Source organism: Macrobrachium nipponense, chromosome 20 (genome assembly GCF_015104395.2).
Source record: "Macrobrachium nipponense isolate FS-2020 chromosome 20, ASM1510439v2, whole genome shotgun sequence".
Classification (NCBI taxonomy): domain Eukaryota; kingdom Metazoa; phylum Arthropoda; class Malacostraca; order Decapoda; family Palaemonidae; genus Macrobrachium; species Macrobrachium nipponense.
Genome location: NC_061089.1, coordinates 30,500,071 through 30,525,646, shown reverse-complemented (window position 1 = coordinate 30,525,646; position 25,576 = coordinate 30,500,071). Strand labels below are relative to the sequence as shown.

Here is a 25,576-nt window from a genome sequence, read left to right as displayed (position 1 = left end):
CTTCTCCACTTTTATCTAATATTTCACCTATTGGAAAAGTAAATCCACAATAATATGTCTGATCTTGTTATTTAAAATACAAAGCAGAAAGCTTTTGAAGACCTGCACGGTCCTCCTTGTCAGTCATTGACAAGGAGGACCGTGCAGGTCTTCAAAAGCTTTCTGCTTTGTATGTTAAATAACAAGATCAGACATATTATTGTGGATTTACTTTTCTATTTTATTTTATTAACTCATGTGATTATGAGGTTTCTTTGGATTTCACCTATTGATAGTCCTCCAACTTCAGTACAAATTGCTCCAGACCAGGTATCCCATGTTTCCGATCCCAACACCATTTCCATGTTAGAGTCCAAGATGGACAAGAAATTTAAGTTCTTGGCAAAATCTGTTATGGATTTAGGAATGTCGTTTCGGGCGTTCATAGAGAAGTCAAGTGAAAAGGCCAGCGTTAGGCCAAGTGTCAGTGTCATGTCCGAGGAGGCGGCTGTCCGTTCCCCCTGTTCTCCTAGACGAAGGTCCCTGTCCCGCTTCCCAGCTCCCGGGAGAAGACATACCGGAGGTCGAAGGGAGACTGAGGGAGTTTGCCCATGGTCAGTCGCCAACTCCGTCGACGTAGTCGACTCGCGAGTGCCCAGGAAATGCAGCTGGAAAGGCGTAGATATCAGTGACACGCAGTTGTCGTCTGACTTGGAAGTGCAGTCGCCTGTGTCGAAGCAAAAAGTGTGGAGAGATTTAGTGTCGCGTCCTTTGAAGAAACATGCCCAGCGTGCGAAAGGGATGTCGCCGCCTATAAAGAAATCCAAGAAGCACTGGAGTCCACAACCTTCCTGCAGTTTTGCTCTGGACCTGATTTTCCAGGAAGATCGTCAGTCCTCTTCAGATAGCGTAACTTCGGACGGAGTCAGACACTCACGTGCGTTACAGCGCTTGCGAGACTGACTCGCCTCGTGTGTTGATAGGAGTTTTGACTCATTTGCCTCATTTGTCTCGAGCTGTTTCAACTCATTCACCTCATTCGTCTCGAGCTGTTTGGAATCGTTCGCCTCGTAAGTCTTTTGTTGTTTCGACTCCCAGTCGTTCATTTTCGGAGAAGAGCCGTACGACAGCCACGACTTCGACTTCGCCCAAGGATGATTCAAAGGCTAAACCCTTGCTAGAGGATTCCGCTTTGGGCCCCTTTAAACATCAACTTCAAGAATTGATGGTCTTTTACAAGAAGACAACGAGCCAGATGGAAGAGGAAGACGGGGTGTCGGCTGTCCTGTCGGAAGAGGAAACGCAAGACCAGGATTCGAATTCCTCTTCTGCTTATTCTAGTGTGTTAAATTTCTTTTTACAGATATATCTGGACTTTTTTGAACCAGCTTTGCCTTCTTCCCCTCCGTCGATGTTTGTGAAGGATAGGAGATCAGCATCTTCGGGGTTACCGAAACCAGTTCTTACTCAGTCCTCGAAGAAAGCACTAAAAGAAGTAGAAGAGTGGCTTGCTAAGAAGAGGGAGTCAGGCAAGGCTTAGTTCGCCTTCCCTCCGTCAAAGCTGCAGAATAAAACCTACAGGTTTTATGCGACAGGAGAAGTTCCTTCTTTGGGAGTTTTTTTTGTTCACCGAGTGGGTAAATCTGTGTTTCGGCCCGACTGTGAAGAGTTTTTTGCAAGAGAAGCGCCTCCCCCTGAAATGTCTGCTGGTGTTGGACAATGCCCCTCCCCACCCTCCTGGCCTCAAGGAAGATATCTTAGCGGAGTATTCCTTCGTTAAGATTCTTTTTCTTCCGCCCAACACCACCCCTCTCCTCCAGCCCATGGACCAGCAAGTGATAGCGAACTTTAAGAAGCTGTACACGAAATATCTTTTCAAGAGATGTTTCGACATCACCGATACCACAAACCTCACCTTGCGTCAATTTTGGAAGGAGCATTTCGACATCGTCATTTGCATCCGACTCATTGACCTAGCTTGGTGGGAGGTTTCGAGGCAAACCTTGAATTCTTCGTGGAGGAAACTCTGGCCTGATGCCGTATCCGCCAGAGACTTCGAGGTATTCGACGTGGGCGAAGCTGGTGCTGCAGAGTCAGAAACAGTTGACGATCCCGAAACTGTTTTGGAACCAGATCTTGACGAGATTGTTGCACTCGGCAAGTCCATGGGGCTGGTCGTCGACGAGGACGACATCAACGACCTTCTCGAGGAGCACCAAGAGGAGCTTACGACGGATGACCTGAAGGAGTTGGAGGCCATGCAACTTAACGTCGTTCAAGAGGAGTTCTCTAGCAGCGGCGAGGAAGAGGAGGAGGAGCCTATGACAACGGCAGAAATTAAGGGTATTCTAGGCGCTTTTCATAAAGTGCAATCGTTTATCGAAAAAAGACACCCCGAAAAGGCCCACACAGGTCGTATGCTTGCGCAGTTCAATGACGTTTGCCTGAGTCGTTTCAGGAACATTGTGAAAAGTAGGCAGAAGCAATCTTCCTTGGATCGTTATTTTTTAAAGCTTCAGCATTAGCAGGAGTAAGCAAAAAGGAAGAACCAAGTGATAAAAAACAGAAAATTGACAGCAAAAAGGAAGAACCAAGTGATGAAAAACAGAACGTTGAAAGCGGTGATGAAGTTGAAATTCTGTACAAAAAAAAAAAAAAAAAAAAAAAAAAAAAAAAAGCCTACGTAAAAGTAAAAAAAAATAAAAAATAAAAAAAAAAAATTTTTTTTTTACGTAATTTCTAGATTTTTGTAAGTTAAGTGTTACAGTTTTGTTAAGGTGTTCGTTTTATAAAGTTAAGTGTACGTACGTACGTACGTTATCTGCCGTTTGTCCTCCTCCTCCTCTGCCGCCACTATCGGAGATAGCCTCACTCGAAAGGTAAGCTTCCACATTTTACGTTACAGTAATATTTCTTGCACACTATTACACTTTATTTACAGGTTTTGGATTTTTATTCTTAATTTAGGTATTGAATGGTCCAAATTGTTGTAGTATTTCATTGTTTATAGGTCAATTTAGCTTTATTATGAAATTTAATGGGTGTTTTGGAGGGCTTGGAACGGATTAGCCATTTTACAGTAAATGTGTTCCAAGATACGAAAAACTCATTATACGAAGGCCGCCTCGGAACGGATTAATTTCGTATCTCGAGGTACCACTGTATATATAATATATATATATATACATATACATTGTTACGAAGTGCCAAGTATCTGGTTACTACACTTTACCATTCATTTAATGTTACCTCACAAAAGCCAGACACCTGAACCCTCATAACACGTATTAAAACGACTGAATACTCAAAGGCAACAGTGATCCCTTAACACTTACCAGTATTGCAGAAAATCAGACTAACGTTCATCAAAACAGGTGTGAGGTAATCTTGTAAGTAATTAAAATTATCAAAGGGCATCACTCCATCAACAACTTTAAAAACTCTTAAGTATTCCCTGATTTCAGAAGTCTAAGTACTTCCCTGGTTCTAAGTCACTTCAAGTAAATTGAAGGAAAGCAAATCAATTACCACTCTATGTTTCTACCTATCATCAATATAGTCAAAATCAAATATACTGGTTATAAATAAAATACTTATAAAAATTTTAAATATAAAAATTTATTAAATTCAAAATTTATAAGTGAAATTCACAATATCAGGGAAAATTACTGTTACTTGAAAACAAAGTAAAATTCAATTAATTCTTGAATCAAATTAAGTAAAATGAAATCAAAATTAATTTATCACAAAATTCAGAAAATTAAATTCAATTGAAATTCAAAAGTGTTAGGCAATAATTGAAAAAATTTGAAATTAATTCACAAGTGCTAAACAACAACAAAACTTGAAAAGAATTCTAAGTAAATGCAAATTAATTCACAAATGTTAAATGTAATTAACCCTTAAATGCTGAAGTGGTAAAAAAAAAATTGTCTCCCGTGTGCCGGAGGTGTTTCGGAGTGAGCGCGGAAGCGGAAAAAATATTTTTTTCAAAAAATCACAGCGCGCTTAGTTTTCAAGATTAAGATTTCATTTTTGGCTCCTTATTTTGTCATTGGCTGAAGTTTAGTATGCAACGATCAGAAATGAAAAAAAATATCATTATCATATATAAATAATGTGATATATGATAGTGCAAAAACAAAATTTCATATATAATTGTATTCAAATCGCGCTGTGCGCAAAACGGTTAAAGATAACAAGTTAATTTTTTTTCCGTTGTAATTTACACTAAATTGCGATCATTTTGGTATACAACACATTGTAAAACGATAAAAGCAACACAGAGAAAATATTATCACAAAATAATGCATGAATTCGTAATTCAAGCGCGGACGTAAACGAAATAATATTTTTCGTTTTATTCACCATAAATCTAAATATTGTCCTAGAGACTTCCAATTTCTTTCAAAATGAAGACAAATGATTGAATATTACTATACTGTAAGAGTATTAGCTTACAATTGCAGTTTTTGACCATATCTGACGAGTTAAATTTGACCGAATGTCAAATTTTTTATATATGTTTATTTTATATGCAATTATTTCGGAAATTAGAAAAGCTACAACCTTCAAATATTTTTAGTTTTATTCTACATGAAATTGTGCACATTTTCATATATAAAACTCTACGAAATGCCTAATATGAAACGGAGCAAATATTCCGAGAATGGGACGTATGCATTTCGGAGATTTGTGGCGGAGAATCTGCGCACGGAGGGAAGGAAAGTTTTTTTTAAAATTCACCATAAATCTAAATATTGTGCTAGAGACTTAGAATTTGTTTCAAGATGAAGATAAATGACTGAATATTACTAGACTGTAAGAGTTTTAGTTTACAATTGCGTTTTTCGACCATTTCGGTAGAGTCAAAGTTGACCGAATGTGGTTTTTTTTCTATTTATCGTGATTTATATGCAAATATCTTTCAAAATGAGGAAAGCTACAACCTTCATTATTTTTTGTTGTATTCTATATGAAATTGCGCACATTTTTCATATATAAAACTTTATGTAACAGCTACTTTAAAAATAGTGCACACTTACCACAATCGCACGCATGTTTTTTTCGGAAGAGTTACCCGCGCAGACATAAAGAAAAATGTTATTTTTTCATAAATTCACCATAAATCGAAATATTGTGCCAGAGACTTCCAATTTGTTGCAAAATGGAGGTAAATGATTGAATATTACTAGAATATAAGCGTTTTAGCTTACAATTGCGTTTTTCTACCATTTCAGGAGAGTCAAAGTTGACCGAAGGTTGAAAATTTGTCACTTATCATTTTTTATATGAAAATATTCAAAATTGATAAAAGCTACAACCATGGGTTGTTTTTAGTTGTATTGTGCATGAAACTGTGCAAATTTCCATATATAAAACTTTATGTAACGGCTAATTTTAAAATGGTGCAAACATTACCACAATCGCATGTATGATTTTTTTCGGAAGAGATACCGCGCGGACGTGAGGAAAAAGATTTTTCATAAATTCACCATAAATCCAAATATTGTGCTAGAGACTTCCAATTAGTTGCAAAATGAAGGTAAATGATTGAATATTACTAAAATATAAGAGTTTTAGCTTACAATTGCGTTTTTTGACCATTTCGGTGGATTAGTCAAAGTTGATCGAAGGTTGAAATTTTGGCACTTATCGTTATTTTATATGAAATACTCTCAAAACTGATAAAAGGTACAATCATGAGTATTTTTTTTGTTGTATTCTACATAAAAGTGCGACATTTTCATATATAATACTCATGTAATGGCTAATTTAAAATGGTACAAAAAAATTATGTCAAAGTGATGAAATATTTCCGAGATGTGTCACTATACTTTTTAGTGCGCAAGAAAGAAATTCGCGCTTGCGCGCCTGCGTAACGATTGTAAACAAACAACACCTTGATCCGTGAACTCCCAGCATCCCCCAAGGCGCGTGATTCAAGAGTTTTCGGCTGGTAGGCCTAAAAGTATTTTTCCGCGAATATTTAAAAAAACTTTTGTATGTCGACGTAAAATACGTCCAGTCGGCACCCAAGAGACAAAAAATGTCGACGTAAAATACGTCCAGTCAGCGTTTAAGGGTTAAATGTGCAATGATTAAGCAAGGAAAATAACTAAGTCAATTAAATTGTGAATGTAAATGAAAATATAAAATAAAAAGGCACACTTCAATAAGAAAACGAAATAGTGCACAAACAATGAAACAAACACAAACACAAAAAATCAGCAATGTGTAAAGTGTAAATCTTTTTCACTCAAAACATCATAACAACAGTTTCTTTTTTTTACCAAACCTTCATCAACCACCTGTTATTAGTTAACCACAGTTCCTATCAATTATTAGTTATTAGTTATTACCTAAACCGTAATTAGTTGCAACAATAAAAATATAAAACCTTTACCCTTTTTGGTATACCAACTTCTTTCTTTCTCTTGCTGCAGCTTGTATATCACACTTTCACAAAAACCAGGCGTCATTACGAAATAATGTTTGTTCAGATTCCACAAAAGAAACTAAATAAAACTAAATAAACTCTAAGAAATATCAAATATGAAATTCTAAGTTACAAGTGACCAATTTATGGTTACGTTAATATAATCTCAAGGATGTCGAGTGAGAGAGAGGAGAGAGAGAGTGATCTAACCGCCTCGAGGTTCTGTGATCTAATGAAATCTTCTTCCCTTGCGAAAACTGGACTGAGGTGACAAAAAACGTATTTGGCACGAATGCTTCCAGTAGCTTTGAAATCTGATGCAATCTTCATGAAGAAATGTGTAACATGCACGTGGTTTTGATCAAAGATATACGCGTATGAGTCCAGTCTGTTAAAAAAAGACGTACTCTACTCGATCGAAACGGAGGCTGAGCGACAATTAAGATTGACACGTTTTGATAACAACGCAAGACTTGAGCTCGCTTCAAACGTGTTGATAAAGAAAAATAGGAAAGCAAACGGAGCTCGCCAGAACACCTCTAATCTCACAGTGTTGACATAAAAGTTAAACATTCGTAGTTTCGAAAAGACAAAGTAAATCTCTCTCTTTTTATGTTATATATGTATTCTTTTACAATATGTAATGCAAAATCTGAACACACATTTAAAACATCGTATTCTAAGCTATCTAGGAATCTGAAAAAATGTTACACAATCTACATGACATTTCAAAGACGGGAAATATGCATTTTGAAAGTAGCCATATATAATATACCTCCCCCCAGAAGATTCTTTATCACGGTGTTGAATACAACGATTCGCAGCGAGATAATCACAACAATAGCAATACTTGTTTTTGCCACTAAGTGCTGCACTCTTAAGTTATACTGTTGCAGGCACAAAGACCACCTGGTCAGTCTGATTATGATTTTTCATTCTCTGAATAAAATGGATAGTTGGATGATCAGACAACAGTAAAATTTCTTCATTCCTAGGTCTATTCACATACACTTCAAATTTTTTCAATGCGGTGATTAAGGCTAAAGTTTCCTTCTCAATTGTCGAATATACTTTCTGATGTTTTTTCAGTTTTGTAGACATGAAGCACACAGGATGGTAGATATTATTTTCATCTTCTTGAAGTAGAACAGCTCCAACACCACAGTCCGACGCATCAACTTGTATCACAAATTTCTTGTCGAAGTCTGGAGCTTGAAGTACTGGTCTTGAAGTTTAAATGGCTTTTACCTTCTCAAAGGATTCTTGACACTCTGGAATCCAAATAAACTTAGCTTTGGGACTAGTTAAGTCTGTCAAGGGAGCTACTACGGCTGAGAAATTTGGGCAGAAACGACGATAGAATCAAGCCATGTCTAAAAATCTCTGTAGCTGTTTCCTGGTAGTAGGTGGGGTAGCCTTACGGATACCTTCTACATTAGTATTTACATGAGCAAGAAGGCCTTTCCCAACTTCAAACCCAAGATACTGCACAGTTGCCTTGCCAAACTCACTCTTCTCTAAGTTGACTGTTAATCCTGCTTCTTGAAGTTTCTTGAAAACTTTCCTCAGAATCTTCAGATGTTCTTCCCACATTGTAGAGTAAATCACGATGTCATCCAGGTATACACCTACTCCTTCTATTGATCCTAGCAGTTGATCCATCACTCGAAATGTTGCCGGTGCATTCATCAGACCAAACGGCAGAACAGTATACTGATATAGTCCAAATGGAGTAAATAAAAGCTGACAGCAACTTCACATTCTCATCTAAGGGAATTTGATAATATCCTTTCAACAAATCTATCTTGGAAACAAACTTGGCTTGCCCAATATTATCAAGTAACTGATCTATAAGAGGCAAAGGATAATTATCAGCCACACTGATAGAATTCAGTTTCCTATAATCAGTACACATCCCAAATGAACCATCTGGTTTCTTCACCAACACACATGGAGAACTGAAGTGACTTGAATTGGGTTCTGCTAATCCATGTTGCAGCAAATACTCAACTTCCTTCTTCAAAACATCTCGATGATACGGTGATAAGCGATAGGCTCTTTGCTTGAAAGGTTTTCCATCTTCTTGAATCTTGATTCATGCTTGGTCAGATCAGTACATCTAGGCCACATCTGAAAAAATTTCTGGAAAACAAAAAAAAAAAAATTCTAATTACCTCACTTGAGTCTTCACCTTGTTCAACACTCAGATGTTTCAGTTTATCCTCCAAATTTTCCAAAATTGAAGAATTATTCATCTTGCTTGCAGTTCCCAATTCATAGCCATCATCGTCTTCTGTAGATAAAGTTGTTTGGGTTACTGACACAGTTTCAGTTTTAGTTTCTGAGAAATAAGGTTTCAAGAGGTTCACATGTATCTTCCTTTGTCTTCTTCTTTTTGGTGTTTCAATCACATAAGTTCTATCACTTAAATTCTGAATGATCTTGTAAGGACCATGAAATTTATTAGTGAGGGGAAATCTCTTGACGGTAAGACACTAACACTTGGTGACCAACACTAAAACTTCTTAGCTTAGTCTTAGCATCAAATCTCCTTTTCATTTTCTCTTGACTCATTTTCAAGTTTTCTAAAGAGAATTTTCTTATCTCTTTCAACCTTTTCCTTAAGTTCTTCACATACTCTCCTTGGCTTTCCTCTTAATTTTCTTCCCAATTTTCTGCAAGAATCTTCAACGGTCCTCTAACTTCTTTTCCAAAAATCATCTCATTAGGTGAACATCCCATACTTTCTTGATAAGCATTCCTAACTTCAAACAACATTAATGGTAAACCAACATCCCATTCTCTTCCTGACTCTGAACAATACTTTGTCAGCATACTTTTCAATGTTTGGTGGAACCTTTCCAAGGCACCTTGAGTTTCTGGATGATAGGCAGTGGATAACTGTTGTTTCACTCCTAACAAATTCATCACATCCTGGAATAACTTTGAAGTAAAGTTTGTTCCTCTGTCACTTTGTACTATTTCTGGTATTCCAAACTTTGAGAAAAACTCCACAAGTTTTTCAGTAACTATCTTGGCAGATATGTTTCTGACAGGGATTGCTTCTGGATACCTTGTCACAGGACACATTAATGTCAACAAATACTCATTTCCTTTCTTTGTCTTCGGCAGCGGTCCAACCATATCTATAATCACTTTGCTAAAGGGTTCCCTCTAACTTCTATAGGTTGTAGGGGGGCTTTCTGATGGTTTTTAATTCGGTTTTCCAGCTATCTGGCAGGTATGACACTCATGACAAAATCTGCTAACATTTTTGTGAAGACAGGCCAGAAAAATATTTCATGATCTTCTCCACAGTCCTCCTGATTCCCATATGTCCAGACTCATGAGCTACTGCAACCACTTGCTTTCTCAATGGATTATGGAATCAAAATTTGATGATATTCGCCCCATACAGCATCTCCTGGTATATCTGTAGGTCTATACTTCCTCATCAGCAAACCTTCCTTCAGATAGTAACAGGTAGGAGTTTGTTGCATCTCTTCTCGATCAACAACTCTGAAGAACAAATCAGTTAACGATGCATCCTTCTTCTGCAAGTCCATCAGCTTCTCTCTTGTCACTTGACCAACTTCAAGGGTTGAATTCTCAATATCTGCAAACTCAGCTACTGTAGTTTCACTATTGTCTTCAGTAACACTGACTACTCGGAGTCTCTTCAGGAACATCAGGTTCTTCTTCGTCGTCGTCGTCGTCTTCTTCATCTTCTTGGGAAATCTCTTCTTGGTCAGCACTAAGGGAAACTTCACTTCCCTGGAACAATTCTTCTAAGCACAAAGATCCTTCACATGATTCTTCTTTGGTGTGTAAATCCTCAGTTTCTTCATTTACAGTCGTAGTCCTCTTCATACTTCTGGTAGTTACACAACTAGGAAACAGGTGGGGGTTATTCTTCTCCAACTCTACTGTAGACTAATCCTCATGGTTTGTCTGTCACTACAGGACAAGGAATAAATGGCACCCACCAACTTCATTCCCCACAGACATGTATACCTTCTACAGCCAGTGAGTCCTTTACAGCAAAATCAACATTCCCTGTCACTAATTCACATGACAGGTGTAAGCGGCATATAGGAGTTACTTCCTCTCCTCCTATACCCTTCAAATAACTGAATCTCCTGTGAGACTCTTCTCCAACTGAGGGTGGAGAACCACATACTACGACACTATGGTTACTCCCTGTATCACGTAATATCTTGACTGGTACCTGCATACTTCCTTCTTGAGTTGACAGCATACCCTCATAGATATATGGCTTAAAAGCCTCCACACTGCTAAGCCACTCACTGCTTGAGGTAACATTTCCACTGGTTGCTAAACATTCAGCTTGTTTAGTTTCATTGTTCTCTGGAGTCTGATTCTTTCCCACACTGCTCTTCGTAGTTTGTTTCACCCGGTCACCTCCCTTTTACAACTTGACCAACTGGGTTTGACTGCTGTTGATTCCGGTAACACTCTTGACTGTAGTGTCCTACTCTTCCACACTTGAAACAGACAACATTAGGTTTCTGTAACTGTCTTGAAAAACTGGATGAGGATTTCACGTTAGTTTGCTGAGGTGTATTACCTTGTGTACTCTTGGTATTATCACTTGAAGATTTCCCATTAAATTTGTTCCTGTTATTTGAAAAGACTTAAAACCTGGGCGTTGTTGACTCTGGTACTTGACATTGTAATTACATTTACTACTGATTATATTGTAATCTTCACTTAGTGTAGCAGCTTTGGTCAAGTTTCTTCACTTCTCTCTCTCTTAAATAGGCTCTTATATGTTCAGGAATTCCCTTAAGATACTGTTCAAGAACAAGTAACTCTTCTAACTCATCAAAAGTTTTAACTTTAGCAGCTTCTACCCAATGTTTGAAACACCTTCTCACTTTGTAAGCATAATCTAAGAATGTCCCTTCTCATCTTTTTCTTAAATTTCTGAATCTCTCATTGTAGTACTCTGGGGTCATCTGTAAACTTGTAGCACACTGTGTTTAAGTACCTTGTAGTCTTTACACTGATCAGCTGTTAAGGCTAGATAAGCACTTCTCCCTTTACCAATTAAGACACTTTGTAACAAAACTGACCATTTATCCTCTGGCCATCCCATACCTGAAGCCACTTTCTCAAAGTGATCAAAAAACTCATCTGGAGCTTCTTCAGTAAACTTAGGGATTAACTTCTGTACTCTCACTACATCAAATACAGGGTCTTGATTACCTTGGTTAGGGTTAGACGGTGTTACAGGTAATGTGGATCTTGCTTTTATTAATTCCATTTCCCTTTCATGTCTTTCATGTCTTGCGATTTCTCTTTCCTCTTTTATCCTTTCTCTTTCCTCTTCTACTGCTTTTAATTCTTCTCTTTCTCTTCTTTCTTGTTTTTCCCTGTCTATTCTTTCTCTTTCAGCAAGCATTCTTAGCTTAATCAAATTCTCTTCTGCTTCAATGCGTCTAAGCTCTAACTGCATCACTTTTCTCTTTCTTTTCTGCTTGCTTATTCATGAGATTAGCATGTGCTACATTCAACAACTCTTGAGCCAATTCTAACTCATCTTCATCAATTATTCTACCAGAGTTTATCAATGATTCCATAGCAACACATCTTATTTGAGCCTTTACCATACTAGTAGACATAAACCACCACAAATGTCACTGCTAAAGCGCTCCCACTGTGCTTTAGTCAGAGTGGTTTTCAGACAAAACTTGGATAGAAGGGGCTGCTAAAAATCCTGAACCTTGAACTGAGCCATTGTCCTCTAAGTTATCAACTTACAATTCATTACAATAAATGCAAAAACAAATTATATGGTCACTCTCCTAACAAAATATATCCCTAACACCACCAGTATATTCTAGAGTGATAATGAAATCTGCTTTCCCTGGTCTCTGGGCACCATTAAACAATGTTACGAAGTGCCAAGTATCTGGTTACTACACTTTACCATTCATTTAATGTTACCTCACAAAAGCCAGACACTGAACCCTCATAACACGTATTAAACGACTGAATACTCTAAAGGCAACAGTGATCCCTTAACACTTACCAGTATTGCAGAAAATCAGACTAACTTCATCAAAACAGGTGTGAGGTAATCTTGTAATTAAATTAATTAAAGGGCATCACTCCATCAACAACTTTAAAACTTTAAGTATTTCCCTGATTTCAGAAGTCTAAGTACTTCCCTGGTTCTAAGTCACTTCAAGTAAATTGAAGGAAAGCAAATCAATTACCACTCTATGTTTCTACCTATCATCAATATAATCAAAATCAAATATACGGGTTATAAATAAAATACTTATAAAAATTTTAAATATAAAAATTTATTAAATTCAGAATTTATAAGTGAAATTCACAATATCATGGGAAAATTACTGTTACTTGAAAACAAAGTAAAATTTAATTAAGTCTTGAATCAAATTAAGTAAAATTAAATCAAAATTAATTTATCACAAAATTCAAGAAAATTAATTCAATTGAAATTCAAAAGTGTTAGGCAATAATTGAAAATTTGAAATTAATTCACAAGTGCTAAACAACAACAAAACTTGAAAAGAATTCTAAGTAAATGCAAATTAATTCACAAATGTTAAATTTAATTAAATTTGCAATGATTAAGCAATGAAAATAACTAGTCAATTAAATTGTGAATGTAAATGAAAAATATAATAAAAAACACACACTTCAATAAGAGAATGAAATAGTGCACAATGGAACAAACACAAACACAAAAAATCAGCAATGTGTAAAAGTGTAAATCTTTTCACTCAAACATCATAACCAACAGTTTTTTACCAAAAACCTTCATACCACCTGTTTTATTAGTTAACGACAGTTCCTATCAATTATTAGTTATTACCTAACCGTTATTAGTTACAAACTAATAAAAATATAACACTTTAGCCTTTTTGGTATACCAACTTCTTTCTTTCTCTTGCTGCAGCTTGTATATCACACTTTCACAAAACCAGGCGTCATTACGAAATATGTTTGTTCAGATTCCACAAAAGAAACTAATAATACTAAATAAACTCTAAGAAATATCAAATATGAAAATTCTAAGTTACGAGTGACCAATTTACGTTACGTTAATATAATCTCAAGGATGTCGAGTGAGAGAGAGAGAGAGCGATCTAACCGCCTCGAGGTTCTATGATCTAATGAAATCATCTTCCCTTGCGAAAACTGGACTGAGGTGACAAAAACGTATTTGGCACGAATGCTTTCCAGTAGCTTTGAAATCTGATGCAATCTTCATAAAGAAATGTGTAACATACACGTGGTTTTGATCAAAGTTATACGTGTACGAGTCCAGCCTGTTTAAAAAAAGACGTACTCTACTCGATCGAAACGGAGGCTGAGCGACAATTAAGATTGACATGTTTTGATAACAACGCAAGACTTGAGCTCGCTATCAAAGGTTTTGATAGAATAGGAAGGCAAACAGATCTCGCAGACCTCTAATCTTACAGTGTTGACATAAAAGTTAAACATTCGTAGTTTCGAAAAGACAAAGTAAATCTTTCTCTTTTTACGTTATATATATATATTTTAACAACATGTAATGCGAAAATCTGAACACACATTTAAAACATCCTATTCTAAGCTATCTAGGAATCTGAAAAAATGTTACACAATCTACATGACATTTCAAAGAGGGAATACAGTGTTCCCCCCGTATTCGCGTTCTCCGGATTCGCGGACTCAAACTTCATTCGCGGATTTTTTCTTTGGAACCTATCTAGAAATTATTCGCGGACGACTCTCGCCCATTCGCGGAATTTTCAAACAAAAATAATCACTAATTAGTGTATTTTGATGTTTATTTTCATGACTAATACATTTTTATGATACAAAAATGATTTACTAATTTTCAAATAATTTTGATTAATACTGTATTAGTAAGTTTAATAAGTTTTAAATGATATCACATAATAAAATAATAATTCTCTCTCTCTCTCTCTCTCTCACTACAAAGATTTAGTATGTTTTTTTGTGATAAATAAATGATTTACTATTTTCAAATATTAATATTAATTTATACAGCAATAATATCAATTCATTAAAGAAATACCATAGTGAATTAGTAAGATTTTTTCCTTATAAGTTTAAAACATTATTGCAAGAATGAAGGAAATCCCAGTCAGATTCTTTTCTAAAAAAAAAACTCAGATATAACGTATCAAGTTAAGTGACCGGAGGGGGAGGAGCTGATTTGTTTGCTGTCATCAAGTGGGCATCAAATTTCCTCTCTCTCTCTCTCTCTCTCTCTCTCTCTTTTACTGAGATGAGATTTTTTAATGGTACATATATGCGTAATATGTTTTATTAATATTTTTCAAATAATATAATAATAATAACTGTAGTTAAAAACAAATCATATGTGAAAGTATTTTTACAAATACTACGATAATCTCTCTCTCTCTCTCTTAAAGCGATGTATGTTTTTTGGATGATGATTTACTAATTTTCAAATATCAATATTATGTAAACAGCAATATATAAATTCATTAAAGAAAATACTAAAGTGAATTAGCAAGATTTTAGTTTATAAATAAAAAGAATTATGTAACCCCGTGTCTTGTTGTGTAGCCAGCTTGTTGGCTGGGTTCCAACTGTCAAATCCTGTTGTCCATCTATGGATCATTGAGATTCTCTCTCTCTTTCTCTTTTTGCTGATATATGAGATAATTTCTATGGTACATGTGTATGATTAATATTTTCGCATAATATAATAATAATAATAATAATAATAATAATAATAACTAATCTCAAAATTCACATGTGATAGTATTTTAAAGAAGTAACAATAATCTATCCACTTCACTCTTTTAAATAAGGCAACCCTCTCTCTCTCTCTCTTCTCTCTCTCTCTCTCCTCTCTCTCTCTCTCTCTGCTATTGGCTGTTTATATATTTCTAATGGTGAAAAATTTTAATAATATACTGTACTAGTTTACAAATAATATTACGTTTTAATGAGATTAAACAGTAACAATAACACTTCTCTCTCTCTCTCTCTCTCTCTCTCTCTCTCATCTCTCTCTCCTCTCTCTCTCTCTCTCTCTCTCTCTCTCTCTCTGCAATGGCTGTTTATATATTTAATGGTAAAATGTTTAAGATTACTTTAAAATGATATTAATAATACCAATTCAATGGTATATTGATGTAGGATAATACTTTAAGTAGACATTTTGTATTTGTGATTTCACATTTCATTGTTCCCTTGTAAAAAGAAAATGGGTTGTCTCAAATAGTAACAGTATGAAAGAAAACGTGCATGACCGAATACTTATGGGGGGACTGAATTATTTTCACATACGTAACCAAGTCATTTAGTACGTACATAGTATGTATTTATGTATAAACGTAAAATGTAAGATTTACTTTTTAAAATAATATTAATAATATTTCAAAGATTATATGAACCATAATAGGATATTTTATGTATATTTGATGAAGGATGGTCTTTAAGGGATACTTTGGTGTTTGTATGTCCAGGACAGTTTATGAGGATAGAGGGGGGTTCCAAACATTCGCGGATTCTAACTATTCGCGGGGGGGTGGCTGGTACGCATCCCACGCAAATACGGAGGACCACTGTATGCATTTTGAAAGTAGCCATATATATATATATATATATATATATATATATATATATATATATATATATATATATATATATATATATATATATATATACCCCATCATCACAGCTGTAAAAAGGATTAATACACATTAAACATAATAGAAAGACTTATCCTAATAACCATCATACATTTAAAAATTCACAGAAAACCTACAACAATGCTAAGAAATTACTATCTCAAGTGAAGGGAAGAAGATGAGTGACCAAGAAGAAGGTAAGGTTCCAAGTAAATATTGTTATGCCAGGTAAAGAGGGGTAGCCATAGTTTGGTTGTTTAATTTTGGAACTAGTTTTTATTAAGCGATTCAAAAGACAACAGGCTGTTTGAGGAGAAGAAAGCCCATGTAATGATTTTAAAGTGTATTTTATATTAAATTTGCATTTCTTTGAATGTTCTTGAGTGTTCGAGAATTCTAGAAGACAACCGGACACCTGTTTGTAACTCCACACCCCCCGTGGCAAGTGGCAATCAATGCGAACTTTACGAAGCCTACGTTGAGGCCCCGAACATATTTCCCAAACTACATTTGGGACACGAAAACAAATAGACTGCATTGGAAGTCAAAAGAGGGCTCAGTTTTTCTTTATATCTAAAATAAAGACCCAATAGTTAATGGGTTTGTTACAATTGGTTGGCCTTTTATGGCTGGACAAGTTCATGTATTTAATGTTTAACTTGGATATAAAACGTTGTGTCACTGATAAGTGGAACACTAGCAAAGAATAGCATTCTAGGAGCAGTTGGTCTGTTATTTTTTCTCTATTAATTTATTAAAAAACTACCGCTACCCCTCTTTACTGGCATAACTGATATTACTTGGAACCTTTCCTTCTTCTGGTCACTCGTCATCTTCCCTTCACTTGAGATGGTAATTTTCTTAGCATTGTAGTTGGTTTTTCTACAAATTTTAAATGTATGTTGGTTATTAGGATTGAGTCTTTTTATATTTTATGTGTATTAATCCTTTTTAACAGCCGTGATGATGGGGACTGGACCCCAAAACGTGCTCAATAAAGCATTGTTTTAATTACCAGAAGATGTCTCCTTTGCTTTCCTCTTGATTTTCTTCCCAATTTTCTGCAAGAATCTTCAACGGTCCTCTAACTTCTCTTCCAAAAATCATCTCATTAGGTGAACATCCCATACTTTCTTGATAAGCATTCCTAACTTCAAACAACATTAATGGTAAACCAACATCCCATTCTCTCCTGACTCTGAACAATACTTTGTCAGCATACTTTTCAATGTTTGGTGGATACCTTTCCAAGGCACCTTGAGTTTCTGGATGATAGGCAGTGGATAACTGTTGTTTCACTCCTAAAATTCATCACATCCTGGAATAACTTTGAAGTAAAGTTTGTTCCTCTGTCACTTTGTACTATTTCTGGTATTCCAAACTTTGAGAAAAACTCCACAAGTTTTTCAGTAACTATCTTGGCAGAGATGTTTCTGATAGGGATTGCTTCTGGATACCTTGTCACAGGACACATTAATGTCAACAAATACTCATTTCCTTTCTTTGTCTTCGGCAGCGGTCCAACCATATCTATAATCACTTTGCTAAAGGGTTCTCTCTTAACTTCTATAGGTTGTAGGGGGGCTTTCTTGATGGTTTTATTCGGTTTTCCAGCTATCTGGCAGGTATGACACTCATGACAAAATCTGCTAACATTTTTGTGAAGTCCAGGCCAGAAAAAATATTTCATGATCTTCTCCACAGTCCTCCTGATTCCCATATGTCCAGACTCATGAGCTACTGCAACCACTTGCTTTCTCAATGGATATGGAATCAAAATTTGATGATATTCGCCCCATACAGCATCTCCTGGTATATCTGTAGGTCTATACTTCCTCATCAGCAAACCTTCCTTCAGATAGTAACAGGTAGGAGTTTGTTGCATCTCTTCTCGATCAACAACTCTGATGAACAAATCAGTTAACGATGCATCCTTCTTCTGCAAGTCCATCAGCTTCTCTCTTGTCACTTGACCAACTTCAAGGGTTGAATTCTCAATATCTGCAAACTCAGCTACTGTAGTTTCACTATTGTCTTCAGTAACACTGACTACTCGGAGTCTCTTCAGGAACATCAGGTTCTTCTTCTTCGTCGTCGTCGTCTTCTTCATCTTCTTGGGAAATCTCTTCTTGGTCAGCACTAAGGGAAACTTCACTTCCCTGGAACAATTCTTCTAAGCACAAAGATCCTTCACATGATCCTCCTTTGGTGTGTAAATCCTCAGTTTCTTCATTTACAGTCGCAGTCCTCTTTCATACTCTGGTAGTTACACAAACTAGGAAAACAGGTGGGGGTTATTCTTTCTCCAACTCTACTGTAGGACTAATCCAAGGTTTGTCTGTCACTACAGGACAAGGAAATCAAATGGCACACCACCAACTTCATTCCCCAATTCCCCAACAAACATGTCCTATACCTTCTACAGCCAGTGAGTCCTTTACAGCAAAATCAACATTCCCTGTCACCAATTCACATGACAGGTGTAAGCGGCATATAGGAGTTACTTCCTCTCCTCCTATACCCTTCAAAATAACTGAATCTCCTGTGAGACTCTTCTCCAACTGAGGGTGAGAACCACATACTACGACACTATGGTTACTCCCTGTATCACGTAATATCTTGACTGGTACCTGCATACTTCCTTCTTGAGTTGACAGCATACCCTCATAGATATATGGCTTAAAAGCCTCCACACTGCTAAGCCACTCACTGCTTGAGGTAACATTTCCACTGGTTGCTAAACATTCAGCTTGTTTAGTTTCATTCTTCTCTGGAGTCTGATTCTTTCCCACACTGCTCTTCGTAGTTGTTCACCGGCACCTTTTAAAACTTGACCAACTGGGTTTTGACTGCTGTTGATTCCGGTAACACTCTTGACTGTAGTGTCCTACTCTTCCACACTTGAAACAGACAACATTAGGTTTCTGTAACTGTCTTGAAAAACTGGATGAGGATTTCACGTTAGTTTGCTGAGGTGTATTACCTTGTGTACTCTTGGTATTATCACTTGAAGATTTCCCATTAAATTTGTTCCTGTTATTTGGAAAAGACTTAAAACCTGGGCGTTGTTGACTCTGGTACTTGACATTGTAATTACGTTTACTACTGATTATATTGTAATCTTCACTTAGTGTAGCAGCTTTGTCAAGTTTCTTCACTTCTCTCTCTCTTGAATAGGCTCTTATATGTTCAGGAATTCCCTTAAGATACTGTTCAAGAACAAGTAACTCTTCTAACTCATCAAAAGTTTTAACTTTAGCAGCTTTTACCCAATGTTTGAAACACCTTCTCACTTTGTAAGCATAATCTAAGAATGTTCCCTTCTCATCTTTTCTTAAATTTCTGAATCTCTCATTGTAGTACTCTGGGGTCATCTGGTAAACTTGTAGCACACTGTGTTTAAGTACCTTGTAGTCTTTACACTGATCAGCTGTTAAGGCTAGATAAGCACTTCTCCCTTTACCAATTAAGACACTTTGTAACAAAACTGACCATTTATCCTCTGGCCATCCCATACCTGAAGCCACTTTCTCAAAGTGATCAAAAAACTCATCTGGAGCTTCTTCAGTAAACTTAGGGATTAACTTCTGTACTCTCACTACATCAAATACAGGGTCTTGATTACCTTGGTTAGGGTTAGACGGTGTTACAGGTAATGTGGATCTAGCTTTTATTAATTCCATTTCCCTTTCATGTCTTGCGATTTCTCTTTCCTCTTTTATCCTTTCTCTTTCCTCTTCTGCTGCTTTTAATTCTTCTCTTTCTCTTCTTTCTTGTTTTTCTCCCTCCCGCATTCTTTCTCTTTCAGCAAGCATTCTTAGCTTAATCAAATTCTCTTCTGCTTCAATGCGTCTAAGCTCTAACTCTGCATCACTTTTCTCTTTCTTTTCTGCTTGCTTATTCATGAAATTAGCACGTGCTACATTCAACAACTCTTGAGCCAATTCTAACTCATCTTCATCAATTATTCTACCAGAGTTTATCAATGATTCCATAGCAACACATCTTATTTGTGCCTTTACCATACTAGTAGACACATAACCACCACATGTCACTGCTAAAGCGCTCCACTGTGCTTTAGTCAGAGTGGTTTCAGACAAAACTTGGATAGAAGGGGCTGCTAAAAATTCCTGAACCTTGAACTGAGCCATTGTCCTCTAAGTTATCAACTTACAATTCATTACAATAAATGCAAAACAAAATTATATGGTCACTCTCCTAACAAAATATATCCCTAACACCACCAGTATGTTCTAGAGTGATAATGAAATCTGCTTTCCCTGGTCTCTGGGCACCATTAAACAATGTTACGAAGTGCCAAGTATCTGGTTACTACACTTTACCATTCATTTAATGTTACCTCACAAAAGCCAGACACCTGAACCCTCATAACAAGTATTAAACGACTGAATACTCTAAAGGCAACAGTGATCCCTTAACACTTACCAGTATTGCAGAAAATCAGACTAACTTCATCAAAACAGGTGTGAGGTAATCTTGTAAGTAATTAAATTAATTAAAGGGCATCACTCCATCAACAACTTTAAAACTTTAAGTATTTCCCTGATTTCAGAAGTCTAAGTACTTCCCTGGTTCTAAGTCACTTCAAGTAAATTGAAGGAAAGCAAATCAATTACCACTCTATGTTTCTACCTATCATCAATATAATCAAAATCAAATATACGGGTTATAAATAAAATACTTATAAAAATTTTAAATATAAAAATTTATTAAATTCAGAATTTATAAGTGAAATTCACAATATCAGGGAAAATTACTGTTACTTGAAAACAAAGTAAAATTTAATTAAGTCTTGAATCAAATTAAGTAAAATTAAATCAAAATTAATTTATCACAAAATTCAAGAAAATTAATTCAATTGAAATTCAAAAGTGTTAGGCAATAATTGAAAATTTGAAATTAATTCACAAGTGCTAAACAACAACAAAACTTGAAAAGAATTCTAAGTAAATGCAAATTAATTCACAAATGTTAAATTTAATTAAATTTGCAATGATTAAGCAATGAAAATAACTAAGTCAATTAAATTGTGAATGTAAATGAAAATATAAAATAAAAACACACACTTCAATAAGAGAACGAAATAGTGCACAATGGAACAAACACAAACACAAAAAATCAGCAATGTGTAAAAGTGTAAATCTTTTCACTCAAAACATCATAACCAACAGTTTTTACCAAACCTTCATAACCACCTGTTATTAGTTAACCACAGTTCCTATCAATTATTAGTTATTACCTAACCGTTATTAGTTACAACTAATAAAAATATAACACTTTACCTTTTTGGTATACCAACTTCTTTCTTTCTCTTGCTGCAGCTTGTATATCACACTTTCACAAAAACCAGGCGCCATTACGAAATAATGTTTGTTCAGATTCCACAAAAGAAACTAAATAATACTAAATAAACTCTAAGAAATATCAAATATGAAATTCTAAGTTACGAGTGACCAATTTACGTTACGTTAATATAATCTCAAGGATGTCGAGTGAGAGAGAGAGAGAGCGATCTAACCGCCTCGAGGTTCTATGATCTAATGAAATCATCTTCCCTTGCGAAAACTGGACTGAGGTGACAAAAAACGTATTTGGCACGAGTGCTTCCAGTAGCTTTGAAATCTGATGCAATCTTCATAAAGAAATGTGTAACATACACGTGGTTTTGATCAAAGATATACGTGTACGAGTCCAGTCTGTTAAAAAAAAGACGTACTCTACTCGATCGAAACGGAGGCTGAGCGACAATTAAGATTGACATGTTTTGATAACAACGCAAGACTTGAGCTCGCTATCAACGGTGTTGATAGAATAGGAAGGCAAACAGATCTCGCAGACCCTCTAATCTTACAGTGTTGACATAAAAGTTAAACATTTGTAGTTTCGAAAAGACAAAGTAAATCTTTCTCTTTTTACGTTATATATATATATTTTAACACCATGTAATGCGAAATCTGAACACACATTTAAAACATCCTATTCTAAGCTATCTAGGAATCTGAAAAAATGTTACACAATCTACATGACATTTCAAAGAGGGGAAATACAGTGTTCCCCCCGTATTCGCGTTCTCCGGATTCGCGGACTCAAACATTCGCGGATTTTTCTTTGGAACCTATCTAGAAATTATTCGCGGACGGACTCGCCCATTCGCGGAATTTTCAAACAAAAATAATCACTAATTAGTGTATTTTGATGTTTATTTTCATGACTAAATACATTTTTATGATACAAAAATGATTTACTAATTTTCAAATAATTTTGATTAATACTGTATTAGTAAGTTTAATAAGTTTAAATGATATCACATAATAAAAATAATAATTCTCTCTCTCTCTCTCTCCTCTCTCTCTCTCTCTCTACTACAAAGATGTATGTTTTTTTGTATGATAAATAAATGATTTACTATTTTCAAACATTAATATTAATTTATACAGCAATAATATCAATTCATTAAAGAAAATACCATAGTGAATTAGTAAGATTTTTCCTTATAAATTTAAAACATTATTGCAAGAATGAAGGAAATCCCAGTCAGATTCTTTCTAAAAAAAAAAACTCAGATATACGTATCAAGTTAAGTGACCGGAGGGGGAAGGAGCTGATTTGTTGCTGTCATCAAGTGGGCATCAAATTTCCTCTCTCTCTCTCTCTCTCTTTTACTGAGATGAGAGATTTTTATGGTACATATATGCGTAATATGTTTATTAATATTTTCAAATAATAATAATAATAATAATAATAATAATAATAATAATAACTGTAGTTAAAAAATCATATGTGAAAGTATTTTACAAATACTACGATAATCTCTCTCCTCTCGCTCTCTCTCTCTCCTCGTCATTCTCCTCTCTCTCTCTCTTAAAGCGATGTATGTTTTTTGGATGATGATTTACTAATTTTCAAATATCAATATTAATGTAAACAGCAATAATATAAATTCATTAAAGAAAATACTAAAGTGAATTAGCAAGATTTTAGTTTATAAATAAAAAGAATTATGTAACCAACCCCGTGTCTTGTTGTGTAGCCAGCTTGGTTGGCTGGGTTCCAACTGTCAAATCCAGTGTTGTCATCTATGGATCATTGAGATTCTCTCTCTTTCTCTTTTGCTGATATATATGAGATAATTTCTATGGTACATGTGTATGTTTATTAATATTTTCGCATAATAATAATAATAATAATAATAATAATAATTAATCTCAAAATTCACATGTGATAGTATTTTAAAGAAGTACAATAATCTATCCACTTCACTCTTTTAAATAAGGACAACCCTCTCTCTCTCTCTCTCTCTCTCTCTCTCTGCTATTGGCTGTTTATATATTTCTAATGGTAAAATTTTTAATAATATACTGTACTAGTTTACAAATAATATTACGTTTAATGAGATTAAACAGTAACAATAACATTCTCTCTCTCTCTCTCTCTCTCTCTCTCTCTCTCTCTCTCTCTCTCTCTCTCTCTCTCTGCTATTGGCTGTTTATATATTTCTAATGGTAAAATGTTTAAGATTACTTTAAAATGATGTTAATAATACCAATTCAATGGTATATTTGATGTAGGATAATACTTTAAGTAGACATTTGGTATTTGTGATTTCACATTTCATTGTTCCCTTGTAAAAAGAAAATGGGTGTCTCAAATAGTAACAGTATGAAAGAAAACGTGCATGACCGAATACTTATGGGGGGACTGAATTATTTTCACATACGTAACCAAGTCATTTAGTACGTACATAGTATGTATTTATGTATAAACATAAAATGTAAGATTTACTTTAAAATAGTATTAATAATATTTCAAAGATTAATATGAACCATAATAGGATATTTTATGTATATTTGATGAAGGATGGTCTTTAAGGGATACTTTGGTGTTTGTATGTCCAGGACAGTTTATGAACATTTTTAGAGGGGGGTTCCAAACATTTGCGGATTCTAACTATTCGCGGGGGGTCTGGTACGCATCCCACGCAAATACAGGGGGACCACTGTATGCATTTTGAAAGTAGCCATATATATAATATATATATATATAATATATATATATATATATAATATATATATATATATATATATATATATATATATATATATATAACCCCATCATCACAGCTGTAAAAAGGATTAATACACATTAAACATAATAGAAAGACTTATCCTAATAACCATCATACATTTAAAATTCACAGAAAACCTACAACAATGCTAAGAAAATTACTATCTCAAGTGAAGGGAAGAAGATGAGTGACCAGAAGAAGAAGGAAAGGTTCCAAGTAAATATTGTTATGCCAGGTAAAGAGGGGTAGCCATAGTTTGGTTGTTTAATTTTGGAACTAGTTTTTATTAAGCGATTCAAAGACAACAGGCTGTTGAGGAGAAGAAGCCCATGTAATGATTTTAAAGTGTATTTTATATTAAATTTGCATTTCTTTGAATGTTCTTGAGTGTTCGAGAATTCTAGTGAAGACAACCGGACACCTGTTTGTAACTCACCCCCCCGTGGCAAGTGGCAATCAATGCGAACTTTACGAAGCCTACGTGAGGCCCCAACATAATTTCCCAAACTACATTTGGGACACGAAAACAAATAGACTGCATTGGAAGTCAAAAGAGGGCTCAGTTTTTCTTTATATCTAAATAAAGACCCAATAGTAAATGGGTTTGTTACAATTGGTTGGCCTTTTATGGCTGGACAAGGTTCATGTATTAAATGTTTAACTTGGATATAAAACGTTGTGTCACTGATAAATGGAACACTAGCAAAGAATAGCATTCTAGGAGCAGTTGGTCTGTTATTTTTCTCTATTAATTTATTTAAAAACTACCGCTACCCCTCTTTACCTGGCATAACTATATTTACTTGGAACCTTTCCTTCTTCTGGTCACTCGTCATCTTCCCTTCACTTGAGATGGTAATTTTCTTAGCATTGTAGTTGGTTTTCTACAAATTTTAAATGTATGTTGGTTATTAGGATGAGTCTTTTTATCTTTTATATGTATTAATCCTTTTTACAGCCGTGATGATGGGGCTGGACCCCAAAACGTGCTCAATAAAGCATTGTTAAATTACCAGAAGATGTCTCCTTTGCTTCCTTGAGAATATACCTCAAATGACTGCTGTTTTCTTATAATATATTATATATATATATATATATATATATATATATATATATATATATATATATATATATATATCAAAAGACCCAAAAGTAAACAGAAATCTTTGTATACTTAGTGATGAATATCAAGTCTTCGAAGCTAATTCCCATAGGGTATAATGTCAGTATTTCAGAATTTTCAATGTATCCAATAATTAGATTTTTCTGAACTGTATTTTTTTTAAGTATCAAGATTATTTTTGTAATAAAAACCATACATACCTCATTCTACATAGCTAAGAATCTCAAGTCAGTGGTGTAGATAAATTCTCTAGGAATAGTAATAGACTACCATTA

General features: G+C 35.1%; 1 protein-coding gene across 1 annotated transcript in view; it reads left to right on the top strand.

Annotated features, from left to right (window-relative positions):
- LOC135224420 (OTU domain-containing protein 7A-like) overlaps positions 1 to 25,576 on the top strand; it is a gene marked incomplete at its 5' end in the record, with an annotated part of 176,158 nt that overhangs the window by 147,671 nt on the left and 2,911 nt on the right.